We start from the raw sequence: 14963 nt of genomic DNA, 5'->3' as shown, positions 1-14963 counted from the left end.
AACCTTTTCCCTGGAGTTGCTCGGCATGTTCTTTTGTGTTAATGGTGTAGATTTTGCTAGGACACTGACTCAACAGCAGTTGGACCTTCCAAATACAAGTATATTTTTACTACAATCTATTGAAACAATTCAACTGCACACAGGTCTCGAAAACAGATTCCCATTTTACTAATTATATGACTTTTGATCAATTGTCTGCACCAGTGATGATTTGGTGTATCATATTAAAGGGGAGTGAATACTTATTTAATCAATTATTTTGTGTTTTCTATTTGTAATTAATTTAGATCAATTTGTAGAGATTTATTTTCACTTTGACATAGAAGTATCTTTTTCTGTTCATCAGTGTCAAAAAAGTCACATTAAAACCAGTGTAATTCAATGTTGTAAATACTGTAATAAAACATAAAGACTTCCAAGGGGTGGTGAATACTTTTTTTTGTCACTGTGTATCTTAATGTCTTATTGTCTTATGTAGCCAGGGTATTCAAGACTTTTGCACAGTACTGTAGTAATTTCATCTATTGCACTGTACTGCTGCCACAGAAAAAATATTATGACATATGTGCGTAATGATAAACCTGATCCTGATTTGGGTCTCTATTGTGGACTAAGAGTGGGAAGGGAGCATGAAGAGGGGAATTGTGGTTGAGAAAAGGTAAGGGAGAGGGGAAGGAGTGGGAAGCAGCACAGAGACATTCTTTAATGATCAATAAACCTACTGTTTGGAATCAAATGACATTGCCTGGTGTTCTCAGGGCTGGGTGTGTCTGCCCCATTCCAACCCACTGCCCCCGCACCCCTTGTCTGCTACCTGTCTCACACCACTCCCACAGCAATCCATTGTCGCCATCCTCAACATCCTTTGCTTACGCCAGATTTACAAACTCGTGCTCTGATCCATGTTGACAAATGCAGTACTGTGCAGAAGTTTTAGGCACAATAGCTATATATATCTAACACTTTTACGCGATACTGTATGTTGAAAAAATTCCAAAATGTAACGACTGTTGTGATTTTAGAAAATCAATCTCTTAGCAATTAAGATTCCAACTCATTGGGTCAATTTTGTAAAGTTTTTTTTAAAAACCTGGTAAATGGAGAAACAATGAACTGAATGGGTTTCAGCAATTAAGTTACAGAGAAAGGTTGAACAAGTTAGGTCTCTATTCATTGGAGCGTAGAAGGTTGAGGGGGGATTTGATCGTGGTATTTAAAATTTTGAGAGGGATAGATAGAGTTGACGTGAACAGGCTGTTTCCATTGAGAGTAGGGGAGATTCAAACTAGAGGACATGATTTGAAAGTTAGGGGGCAGAAGTTTAAGGGAAACACGAGGGGGTATTTCTTTACTCAAAGAGTGATAGCTGTGTGGAATGAGCTTCCTGTAGAAGTAGTAGAGGCCAGTTCAGTTGTGTCATTTAAGGTAAAATTGGATAGGTATATGGACAGGAAAGGAGTGGAGGGTTATGGGCTGAGTGCGGGTAGGTGGGACTAGGTGAGATTAAGGGTTCGGCACGGACTAGGAGGGCCAAGATGGCCTGTTTCCTTGCTGTAATTGTTATATGGTTATATGGTTAATGCAGAATAGCAGCTGCAGAACAAAGTAGTTAGCAGATGTATCAGATGGGTTTGCTTTTACATAGAACAGTAAAATTATACAGGTGAATACAAGTAGAATGAAGTTTTGTTACCTGAAACAAAGGGTTTGGAGGCATTTGATCAAAGAGATTGTAAATGCTGTTGAAAATGAGTTGAACAATGGCACAGGAGCAAATAATGCAAAACACAGAGAAAAAATAGGGTAATAGGCTTTATACTAAAAAGAGATAAGAACAGATGTTAAAGCATTTACTGTCTGGAATAAAGAGAGTGGCTGTGAAGGATTAAGCTGTTGTAAAGTCTGGGGTCGATTTAATTTGCTTCTATGGACGTAGGCTTAAAAGTTCTTTAGCAGAACGCCAAAACAAAACAGAGCTATAAAGTTGAAATATTGCATCCTATGCTGTGCATTAGCATCTGTCAGGTTATCAAAATCAAAGCTCAGTTTATTGTCAGATGCATAACTTCGTGTGCGCAGGTGCAAGATAAACTCACTTGCAACAACATCACAGGCACCTAACAGTCTTTCACAAGAAAAACATAAATTAGATGTACCTGTAATTTATACAGCTTTTTTTGTTACTTGAATCCTGAGTCTTCAGCAGGAAATTGAGATTTTTAACCATACTGGTCCAAAATAAGACTAATTTATTAAGTGAAAGAGCAACCGTGTTTTAATAAATGAAACTTAAAATAAGATCCGTAGAGATTTTGAAAATTCAAAAATGGTGAATACTCTTTCAAATGGTAGGCAATTATTTTACTTCAATAACAATACAAACATTTGACCAGTTGTTATTCACCCATGTCGGATTTCTGCTTTGTAACATTTCTATGATACGTTCCAGCCCCCGGCTGTCCATAATCAATGGACGCTGTCAAATACAACCCTCAGACAGCTACAGAGAAAAAAATACAATTGCAATTAGACAGCTGGTGTGCAGCTACAAGAAGGAAATCCAAGACAAGAATTAATCCTTCTACTTATCTGTTTTGCCCTTAACTAATACCTGTGTGGGAATAAAAATGAGTAAAAAAAACCACTGCAATTAAACTCTGTATTTTCTTCAACATCTTGCTAATCTCCCAAATTACAATAATCCTACTGCTCTGTTTCTTAGCTCTAAATGTTGAATTTGCATAATATTTTTGGACATATTAATTATTTTTATGCGCTTTAATGCTTTTCAATAGATAGCAGTAATTCTTCTGATCAATAATTTTTTTTTAACAGTACAGCATATTTATTGGGGCTGAATGATAATTACAGAGCATGGTTACTATTTTCTTTATTACTTATAAAATTACAATAATAGAATTACACTTTTCCCTAGAAATTGAACCATTTATTAAAATAAAATATGACAGTGAACTGTAGGTGTGAAGACCAGATCAACCCAGCGACACTGTACTCCTACTGACCGTTTGTTTGCTAAGAAGCCATTCATCTTACCACAACCTGGCTGCTTGTTCTTGTCTCTTTCTATTCTAGAATTCACATTTACAAATCAGACCATCATATCACTTTAAGATGAGCTGGGTGATGTAAATTGATTGGCTGAAATTCAGAAGAAAGCTGTGGCAATTATGCCCAGTTTTCAGGACAGGCTATGCCTGCAAGTTCTCCGTGGCAGGTGCCCCCATTTCAGTATTCCAACACCCTATTCCTGCCCCAGTATTGAAATGGGAGGAGGGGGAAGCTAGTGAAACAAACACTCTTTTAATCCAAAGGCAGGGAAGCTTTCAGAGGCAACCATTTGTATTGGCTGGCAATGTGCTCAAGATGTTTTAGGAGCGGAAACCATAATCATGCTGCTAATAACTTGCAGTTTGCCTTCCACTTCTGAGCCAGCTGTCCAGTTAGATTAAGGTGAGTTGCCAGTTGCTGGGTGTTGATGGAGTAGCAGTAGAGCAGCAGAGGTTCTTCAGAAGCCTTGGATAAGGGCAGATTTAATTCATGAGCTCCTAATGAGAACAGGCACATCCAAAAGAAACATGGAAAGTTTACAAGCCAATCGTTGGCTATCCTTTCTGGATTATTCCCATTTAGGTGGAATGAAATAGGGAAAAAGCCCCTTACTTGAAGGTGTCACTGGGTTTATTTTAATTCTTGTTAAGCACATCTTTTAATATTATTGCTGCTTTACAATATCCATTATTGCATATAAGCATCTTTCCACCTTTCTTAATTCCACTTATTGGTTTCCCATACCTCAGTCAGAAAAGCTTTGGCATCTATTGAGGTAGCATAGGAGCATTCATTCCAATCCTCCTCCATTCACTACTTTTGGACTTCTTTCCTCACCTAGCATGAAACATTCCCTCAATATGAATTAGCAAGCTCCAAAACCTGGGCCTCTGTACCTCCTTCTGCCAACGGATCCTTGACTTCCTCATTGGGAGACCACAGTCAGTGCAGATTGGAAATAACATCTCCTCCTCGCTGACAATTAACATTGGTGCACCCAAAGGATGTGGGCTTAGCCCACTTCTCTGCTCTCACTACACCCATGGCTGTGTGGTTAGGCCGGGCTCAATTGCCATCTGTAAATTTCCCAAAGGAACAGCTATTGTTGGCAGAATTTCAAATGGTGATGAAAATGCTTGCAGCAATGAGATAGATCAGCTGATTGAGTGCTGTCACAAACGATCTTCCACTCAACATCAGTAAGACCAACAAATTGATAGCGAACTTCAGGAAGGGAAGAATCAAGGGAACACATACCAGTCCTCACCGAGGGATCATCAGAGGAAAGGGTGAACAGTTTAAAGTTCCTGGGTGTCAACATCTCTAAAGTCCTATCTTGAACCTAATACAATAAATCAATTACAAAGAAAGTACGACAATAGCTATATTTCATTAGGAGTTTGAGGAGACTTGGTTGTCTCTCACAAATTTCTACAGGTGCATCACGGAGGGTACTCTAACTGGTTGCATTGTAGTGGTGTGCTACACGTAGCGCTAAAATAACGACACGGAGTCAGTAAACTGCAGTTAAAGAAGATTTTATTCGAACTTCACAGCCTTGCTTTCAAGCCTCCCTGATCCTGCCCTCCCCGGGCGCGGATGCTGTAGGGGGCACGTACTCACAATCCCGCGCAGGCTTTTCCCTTTGTTGGTGAAGCAGACCTGGCGCCCTTTTGGGACAGGCCTTTGTGCCGGCGCGCTGGCTACTTGTGAGCCGCTTCAAGTGCGGTAGGAATTGGGTCGCCACCTAACCCCCCCCACAATGTCCACAGTCTGGGCCGGACCCTGTTTGGGAGGTCGGCCTCTGCGCCACAGTGCCGGAAACTCGACTGGTTGCGCCAAGTCCACATGGGCCGGTTTGAATCGGTCTACTGTGAAAACCTCCTCTCTCCCCCCAACGTCCAGCATGAACGTGGACCCGTTGTTCCTGAGCACTGTAAATGGCCCCTCGTAGGGCTGTTGCAGTGGTGGCTGATGCCCGCCCCTTCGTACAAACACAAACTTACAGTTCTGCAGGTCTTGGGGTACGCAGGTCGGGTTCTGCCCATGCTGTGTAGTGGATATGGGAGCCAGGTCACCGAGCCTCTTGCATAGTCAGCCCAGGACTGCTGCGGGTTCTTCCCCTTGCCCCCTTGGGGCTGGTATGAACTCCCCGGGGACAACCAGGGGTGCGCCGTACACCAACTCAGCCGACGAGGCGTGCAGATCGTCTTTGGGTGCTGTGCGGATGCTGAGTAGGACCCAGGGAAGCTCGTCCGCCCAGTTAGCTCCTCGTAGGCAGGCCATGAGAGCCGACTTTAGGTGACGGTGGAAACGCTCCACCAGGCCGTTTGACTGTGGGTGGTAGGCAGTTGTGTGGTGCAGCTGAGTCCGCAAAAGGCTGGCCATAGCTGACCACAGGCTGGAGGTGAACTGGGCGCCTCTGTCGGAGGTAAGACACTGATCTTGGCACCGATGTCTACCAAAAAACAGCGTCCCGACCTCTTGTCCCACACATACAGGAGGCTATCCCGATGGCCAGCCGCCGTAGCCATCAGCGGCGGCTGGCCCTGGCGTTTCCCAGGAACTTGCAGGGCGGGCTACAGCAGCGGGCTTCTGCTCCCCACCGCTGGTGGTAGAAATACCATTGTTTGTTCGGCTCCCCACCCCTGTCTCTGGGGTTAGTGGGCTCTGTGGCCAGGCCTGGTCTGGTTTGCTGCTGGGAGCGTGGCCTGGTGATCTGTGCGACGGACGCCCCACTCACCTTCTTGGCGTTCTACAGCAAGTCCACCCAGGCTGCCACCTTCCGGGGGTCACTGAAATCCGCGTCGGACAGCAGCAGGCGTATGTCCTTGGGCAACTGCTCCAGGAATGCCTGCTCAAACATGAGGCAGGGTTTGTGTCCACTGGCCAGAAACAACATCTCATTTATTAAAGCTGATGGAGGTCCAAGCCATCCAGGTGCAGTAGACGGGCAGCCCTCTCGCGCCGTGAGAGTCCGAAAGTCCTTAGGAGCAGGGCTTTGAATTCCGTGTACTTGCCGTCCACTGGGGGACACTGTACGAACTCCGCAACCCGGGCCACTGTGTCCTGGTTGAGGGAGCTCACCACGTAGTAGTAACGTGTGTCCTCTGAGGTTATCTGCCGAACGTGGAATTGGGCTTCTGCTTGCTGGAACCATAGGTGAGGTCGCAGTGACCAGAAGCTTGGCAGTTTCAACGAAACCGCATGAACAGATGTGGCGTCGGTCACCTCTGGTCCAAAAATCGTTCGGACCGTTGGGGTCACCAATTGTAGTGGTGTGCTACACGCAGCACTAAAATAACGACACGGAGTTGGTAAACTGCAGTTAAAGAAGATTTTATTCGAACTTCACAGCCTTGCTTTAAAGCCTCCCTGATCCCGCCCTCCCCGGGCGCGGATGCTGTAGGGGGCACGTACTCACAATCCCGCGCAGGCTTTTCCCTTTGTTGGTGAAGCAGACCTGGCGCCCTTTTGAGACTGGCCTTTGTGCCGGGGCGCTGGCTATTTGTGAGCCGGTTCGAGTGCGCTAGGAAGTGGGTCGTCACAGCATCATCATTTTTCATGGAGGGGCACTGCTCGGGAAAAGGAGAAAGTTGCAGAAGTTTGCAAATTCAGCCAACTGCATCATGGGCACTAGCCTCCCCAGCAGTGAGTATATCTTTAAAAGGTGATGCCTCAAAAAGGTAGCATCCATCATTGTGTACCCTTATCACCCAGGACATGCTCTCTTCTCTTCTCATTGCTCCAATCAAAGAGATGAGACAAGACCTTGAAGAAACTTTTTAGGAACAGTTTCTTCCCTTCCATCATCGGATTTTTGAATGGATAGTGAACCCACGTACACCAGCACGCTATTTTTTCTTTCTTTTTCTCACTCTCTTTTTACACAACTTGTTTAATATTACACACACACACACACAATATATATATTGTTTTGTGTAGTTTTTATGATATATGGCAATGTACTGCTGCTGCAAAATAACATATTTCATGAGATATGCCAGCAATATTAAACCTGATTCTGATTCTAAAATAACACACACAACATTTTGGAGGGACTCAGCAGGCCAGGCATCCATGGAGAAAAGTGCAGTCGACGCTTGAGCCCCAGATCCTTCTGATCCCTTTTTTTCCCAGTCCTGCCAAAGGGTCTCAGCCCAAAAAGTCAACAGTACTTTCTTTTCCCCCATAGATGCTGCCTGGCCTGCTGAGTTCCTCCAGCATTTTGTGTGTGCTGCTCGTATTTCCAGCATCTGCAGAGTTTCTTTTGTTTCTGATTCTGAAGTACAAGCTTTCTGCAATATTAGATTCCAACCTGAAAATTCGTTGAATTATTGCTAAGTTTTCTATCTACTGACGACTGTATAGGTTTACCATAGCCAGTAGATATCACTATGATTTATTAGCTTTTATTCGAGAAAATGTGGACCACAAAGCAATATGAGCAATACTATAACCACAATAATGTTTCCTGGTGGATAGATTTCAGTAAGTTATCAGAAGTCAATTAACAGTATTTTTGGCACGCCGAGTAGTCCTGAAACTAATAAATCTTCATTCTGTTCATACAAAGCTGTACAGAACAGAAATGGGCTCTCTGCCCACCATTTCCATACCAACATTTTTCCTCATTTACACTAATCACAGTTACCAAATGCATACTGTAAATCCATTACAATCATGCCATGGCAAATCAAGATCTTGTCTTTATGCTTCTTAAAGGTTATGAAGTCTCCACCATCACTTCAAGCAGCACACTCCATACTCCAACCACCTTCTGTGTGAAAGAATTCCACGTTAGGTCCCTTCTAAACTTCCTACTTCTCATACCTGAACCATTACCCAGATATCAACTACTCTCTGTGTTAAATTCTTATTCCTCAACTTGCCTTTGAGAACCACATGCATACATAATTAGGTCATAACATTTATCATTTTAATGACCACCTTAACTCACTATGCAGAACAATCCTATTAAGTTAATGCACTCAAGATTACAAAATACAGATGGAGCCTTTTTGGTGTCTAACATTTACTAATCAAGTCAAATTCAAAAAGCAGGGCAACATTTTTTTTTAAATCAGTATATGGTTAAAGAGAAAAGTAAGATGATATATGTTTAATGATATAACTATTTCAACATCTTTCTTGCATCTCCTCACAAAGATAGCACAGAATTAGCTGGTAAACTAAATGATGGAGTGTTTTATTGAATATAATGAGTTACAGGAGGAAAAGAAGAATTTTTCCCATGTGTTGCAGATCAGTCCTCCCTTAGCAGAGAACTTACAGAAAGTTCCATCCTTAGCTTTGTTACGATAAACACACTCAGAGTTTACAGAATATAGTACTCTAAGATCAGGAATGGGCCAACTAGCCCACAAAGTCTGTGCTGACAATTAATTCTTCCAGCTTCTCATTAGCTAGCTTTATTTTTGCTAACCCCTTCCAAGTGCAGATTACCCCCTTTCATTATATTTCCCCTCTCATTTGGGCACGGAGATGACCATTTCAGTTGCCTTTGCTTTAAACTCCTGAGGTTCTGTGATTGCTTTCGCATTTACTTTTCTCAAATAGAATCATATACTTTCTGCTTTGCACACCACAAGTGTTGAATTCTATCTTGATATTTATACTAATATTTTCCCTCATACTATTGGCCCATTTGAATCAGACATAAATGTAAGTGGCTTTGACATTTTCTGTCACCTAAACAGTAGGCAAATAATGAATTGGTATCAAGTGCAAGCCGATTTTGGAAATTATTGCTGATGGTCCATAAACCTAATCCCATCCTCATAAGTCATCTTTCACTTAACCACTCTCAAAATTGTTTTTATGAAAACCGCAAAGAAAAGTTACTTGAAACAAGCATAAAATTAATATGGGTATTAGTTTGACAGTTCATGCTAGGTCAGTTTATGGAGCTGCTACACTAATGTTGACAGTATAGCAATTATCACAAACCTGTTCATATTCTTTTCAGTTGCATATAAAGATGATTGCACGAGCAGAGTGAAAGGGACAGAACAAGTGAAAGAAGTGAATTTTTCCTCCCAATAGTTAAAAAGTGCTCTGAACTAATATTCAATAATTCTATCAACTATAAACTTTATTAAGTGTTATGATAAATACTGATAATTAATGTGGATTTATGATTGTGTAGGTTTTGGAAACAATTGTTTCAATGATATACAGCAGAATTATTTCTTACTAAACTGCGTGGACAGGATAACAAATGCCTTGGAATACATTATGAATTTGAAATGTGAGACGTGATTCATCAGGCAGTTTCCATCTCATTTACTTAAAGTCTTTCCAGTGATATATTGAAATGTGCTCCACAATTTTTCCTAGTTTAATATGCTTTAGGAATGTTGCTGCACAATTTAATGCCAATTTCAGCAAAATAATGTGCAGTTTTATACATTCAACAAGTGACTACAAGGAATTAGCTTGAGATTGCAGTAACTCATTTCAAATAGTGGCTTAGCAAACAGGAAAAAAAAATGGATCAATGAACTTCATACTCTGGACTAAATTTGACCCTGAATTCAAAAATAGAGAGGTTGGGTGTATTATCCCATTGTTTCTGAATTCAATCACCAACTCATCATTTGCAATCTCCTTGCAAAATTTTCGTGCCTTAAAAATTTAATTACCTTTGTTTTAGATGATGGAAAAGTACAGGCAAAAATGAAGACACGGCTGTGTGGGAAAGCTGGTGTTACAGAGATGATATTGCTACCCAATGTAATTTGGTATGCAGGGAAGAACTCTGAAAACAACCATATATATTATTCTGATTACAAAATTAACACATGACTCAATGCAGGAGAAGTATTGGTATGAACAATATGGTTTGACATGTGTAGGAGCCTTGTTGTGAAGACATTGGGGGTCAAAAGATTTTCCTGTACCATACAAAGTTTTGGTGAGACCACGCCTGGAGTACTGTGTGCAGATTCCATTTTTTATCTGATAAATTGCTACAGAGCGAATATATGGAAAGTTCACCACACTGGTTCCAAGATTGGCAGGATTGTTAAAAGAAGAGAGATTGGATTAGTGGAGTTCAAGGGAAAAAGAGGGACCTCACTAAAAGTTACAAAATTCCTATAGAGCTTGACAGAACCTAGAATAAGTTGATGCTACCGAACGTATGCAACAGCTTACATGTAGTTCAAAAGGCAAGGAATTTGGCTAAAAACCTGACTAACGACACCTTTTCTGTGGTAAATTGTAGTAAATTATCACTGCAAACAATGAAGAAATGAGCAAAAGCAAAGCAAGTTTGAAGGATGAACCGTGCTGACACATTGCAGAATCGGTGCAGATGGAGTGAGCCATTCGGAGAGGAGAGTTCCAGACAGATGAGTTCCAATGCCTATATAATTGACCCAGATGTGAGGTTGGATTGCTCCGGGCTCAGAGCCCACTTGGAGAAATCAAGAGTGGCTTCGGGCTGGGCAGTGGGATCTAAGCCCAGAGCAACTCACTGGGTGGCGTGTTCTGGGCATGCAGCCTTTTTTGCTGTGATAATGCCTGGGTCCAAGTGGGAGGTGGAATACGCTGTTTGGACAATTTAAATGATATACTGGAAAGACGGTGTCAGGATCGGAATTGAGAGATAATTTCGCTCAATCTCCCGCGATGTTTACTTGCTCTCTCTCAATGGTGCAGAGGCAATGAAGACTGCCCCCGGCTGCTGTGCTCCATGCCTGCTAATATGATGGACTGATATCGAGGCTTGGGCTTACTCTGGGCTGCAGATCTAAAGACTCATTTTGGTTCAGAATGTTGTTGCTCCTTTCTATCGTTTGCATGATTTGTGTTTTGTTTTCCTTTCTCGGCGCATCGGGTGGTTGGTCGGTCTTTATCTTTTCAATTGGATCCTTTCAAGTTTCCTGCTTTGTGGTTGTCTGTAAGCAAACAAATCTCCAGGTTGTATATTTATACATTCTTTGATAATAAAATGTACTTTGAATCATTGAATAAAGAGTCACAGTGTCAGAATATAGGGTTACACATTAAGTAACTGAGATGAGGAAAAGTTTCTTCATCCAGAAGGTGAAAAATAGCAGAATTTTCTACTACAGGAGGTATTGGAGGCCAAGTCAATCAATATATTTAAGGAGGTAGATAGATTTGGAGACACCAAAGACATGAAACTATATGAGGATGGAAAAGGAGTGTTGAGATTGTAGATCAGCCATCTTAAATGATGAAGAAAGCTTGAAGGTCCAAAAATCTTTTACTCCTGTTTTCTACAATTTTATAACAATGCAGTCCTGCCTTCCAAACCAAGCTCAAATATGCAATTGAATTGATCACCAGCACTCCCCATACAAATCCACAAATAGAGAATGCTTCCTTGGTATCAGAGCATCTATTCACGTTGAAGGGAATGATTTGGGAGTTTTTGCAAGAGAACAAAGACGAATCAATAGCTTGTAATAGAATATGAAGCTTGTCACCTCAAGGAGCATAAACATTTTGAAATGTAACTTGATTGTATACACAAAGAATAAAGGAACAGAAGACTATGCTGACGTGGTTAAGTGCAGAAAGGTTCTGGTAAGAGCGCAGTAATGGCATAGACCAAATAATGGCCTGCTTGTGTACTGAAAATATTGTGTGCACTATTGCATTTTATGTCACTTTTCACAACCTCAGGACGTCCCAGAAGAACTTTACAGTTAATAAAGTACTTCTGATGTTTAGTCACAGTTAATAACATCATAAATAATAAATGAAATAAAAACATAAAAGAGAACTGTGAGCAAAATATAATAGTTCAATTCTTCGAAATTCAGCTATTAAAGAAAAGCTGCCATATGAGCCTAACATAATGACACCATATTCCAATTCATAACTTGGACCTAGTTCTAGTGCTTTCTTTGTTAAGCATTCCATAATTACCCGACTAGCAGACCACAGTACGTGCGCTTGCAACACTGTGTGTCAGACAGAGTGGTCAGCAGCACTAGGGCTCCACAGGGGACTGTCCTGTCTCCCTTTCTCTTCAACGTCTACACCTCAGACTTCAACTACTGCACAGAGTCTTGCCATCTTCAAAAGTTTTCTGATGACTCTGCCATAGTTGGATCCATCAGCAAGGGAGATGAGGCTGAGTACAGGGCTACAGTGGGAAACTTTGTCACATGGTGTGAGCAGAATCATCTGCAGCTTAATGTGAAAAAGACTAAGGAGCTGGTGGTGGACCTGAGGAGGGCGAAGGCACCGGTGACCCCTGTTTCCATCCAAGGGGCCAGTGTGGACATGGTGGAGGATTACAAATACCTGGGGATACGAATGGACAAAAAACTGGACTGGTCAAAGAACACTGAGGCTGTCTACAAGAAGGGTCAGAGCCATCTCTATTTCCTGAGGAGACTGAGGTCCTTTAATATCTGCCGGACAATGCTGAGGATGGTCTATGAGTCTGTGGTGGCCAGTGCCATCATGTTTGCTGTTGTGTGCTGGGGCAGCAGGCTGAGGGCAGCAGACACCAACAGAATCAACAAACTCATTCATAAGGCCAGTGATGTTCTGGGGGTGGAACTGGACTCTCTGACGGTGGTGTCTGAAAAGAGGATGCTGTCCAAGTTGCATGCCATCTTGGACAATGACTCCCATCCACTCCATAATGTACTGGTTAGGAACAGGAGTACATTCAGCCAGAGACTCATTCCACCGAAATGTAACACTGAGCAACATAGGAAGTCATTCCCGCTTGTGGCCGTCAAACTTTACAACTCCTCCCTCGGAGCATCAGACACCCTGAGCCTGACATCCTGGACTTATTTCCACTTGGCATGATTAACTGATTATTATTTAATTATTTATGGTTTTATATTGCTACATTTCTACACTATTCTTGGTTGGTGTGGCTGTAACAAAACCCAATTTCCTTCGGGATCAATAAAGTATGTCTGTCTGTCTGTATATAAGAACAATTTGAGAAACTGTCACATCCCTTCCCATTGCTAAAGTAGGACACCTTTTTACTCCCAAGTTTGAATTTGCTGGTATTGAAGCTCAGTTTTCAGAATAAGGAGCATCCAAGCACAAACCTTCAGATGCTGGATATCCAAGCAACACACACACAATGCTGGAGGAACTCAGCAGGCCAGCAGCATCTATGGAAAAACGTACAACTGGCGTTTTGGGCCGAAACCCTTTGGCTGGACTGAAGTATGTTGTAATATGAAGTATGTTACAATTTGGATTTGACCTACTACCCAGTTTTCAGCCTCCCCCATCACCCCGTTCACCTTTAATTGTTGGGGCTAAATCCAAAAGGCAAACAATATCTGGTGTCCAGCAGAAGAGACAGGTGAACAGATGTACCAGTCTTCTGCAAGTCTGGGAAGAGAAACACAAACAGCTGAATCCTGATAATTTCATTCATAATCATCGGCACACTGGCTTATACTGGGTTTACAGCTGGTGCAGAGATATACTGGCCTTGGAGGTTCACTAAATTGATTCTGGAGATGAGGGGGTCAGTCTATGAAGAGGGATTAATTAACCTGGGAATATATTTGTTGGAATTCAGAACAATGAGAGGGAATTGTATAGAAATATATAGAATTATAAAAGCGACAGATAAGATAAAGGCAGCAAAGTTACTTCTACTGGTAGATAAGACTAGAAGTAGGCACTACAGTCTCAAGATTTGGGGTAACAGATTTCGGATGGAGATGAGGAGAAAATGCTTTTCTCAGCAAGTAGTAAATGTATGGAAGCATTAGGGGCTATATCATTCAATATACTTATGACAGTTGCATAGGTTTTTGCATTGCCAGAAATTTAAGGGTTCTGGGGAAAAGGAAGGTTAAAGGAGCTAAGTCCATGGCCAGATCAGCCATGATCTTATTGAACGGAGAAGAAGGCACGCTGGGTAAGATGGCTGACTTTTCTTCCAATTCCTTATGTTATGTTCCTATGTTCGCACAGTTCTCAAAGAGTTTTTGTATGAAATTTCTGACATTGTAGCATGTGCCAGATATAAGATCACAGTTCAATATCCACCATTGTGTATAAGCAGTTTGTACATTCTCCCCATTTTCCTTTTCCTTTAGGATGCTCCAATTCTCTCCACATTCCAAAGATGTACTAGTTAAGGTTAGTGATTTGTGGGCATGCTATTTTGGCACCAAAAGCTTGGTGACAGTTGTGGACTGCCACCAGTACATCACATCCTTAATGCAAATGATGGATTTCACGTCATGTTTTGATGTTTCAATATACAGGTGATAAATGAAACAAACCTTTATTTTATCTTAAACATAATTAGCTTTACAATCAAAGCAAACAAGTATTTTAAAGTTATTGCTTAGATATCAATGTGAGGCAAGAATGAGACTGGAAACAAGTAAGATTAATCCAGAAAAGCAGCAAGTTGTGTGCATACATCTACTGATGTTTCTGGACACATCATCAGTGACGTTCCTGGAATCATCGGGTGTTTCGGGTCTTTCAACATCATACACTCTCCTCCAGGTGACCCAGCCCGGGCTGATCAGACCCCAGCTGGTGTCCAGATGGCTAGCTACACGACTCCATGGCTCCCCTCTCTTGAGCCACAGCCACCTTGAGGCCCTCTCTGCCGCATCGGTGGTACTGCGGATGGCTCTCCTCTTCCTCTCTCCCTCGATGCCAAAATTGCTGAAGGCTCTGGCTAAGGAAGAGGCTGTGAATCCCCTACAACCAACTTCCACTGGGAGACACCTCGCTCTCCATCCAGCCTGCTGGCAGTTGCTGACCATTCCTGCATAGTTAGATAGCTTCCTTTCAAAGGCCTTTTCCAAGTGATCTTCCCAGCATCATCACCTGTTTCGTAGACCAGACACAAGGACAGTGTCTGGTTGCAGGGTGGTGGCTGT

The 14963-nt window shown here is 42.1% G+C and overlaps 1 protein-coding gene across 1 annotated transcript in view; it reads right to left on the bottom strand.

The window, feature by feature from the left end:
- Window positions 1-14963, bottom strand: part of LOC132378672 (cadherin-18) — a 662384-nt gene that overhangs the window by 221967 nt on the left and 425454 nt on the right. The window lies entirely within an intron of this gene.

This window comes from Hypanus sabinus, chromosome 20 (assembly GCF_030144855.1).
Source record: "Hypanus sabinus isolate sHypSab1 chromosome 20, sHypSab1.hap1, whole genome shotgun sequence".
NCBI classification, from domain to species: Eukaryota; Metazoa; Chordata; class Chondrichthyes; order Myliobatiformes; family Dasyatidae; genus Hypanus; species Hypanus sabinus.
The sequence above is the reverse complement of the archived record's forward strand: the minus strand, read 5'-3'. Positions and strand labels throughout refer to the sequence as shown.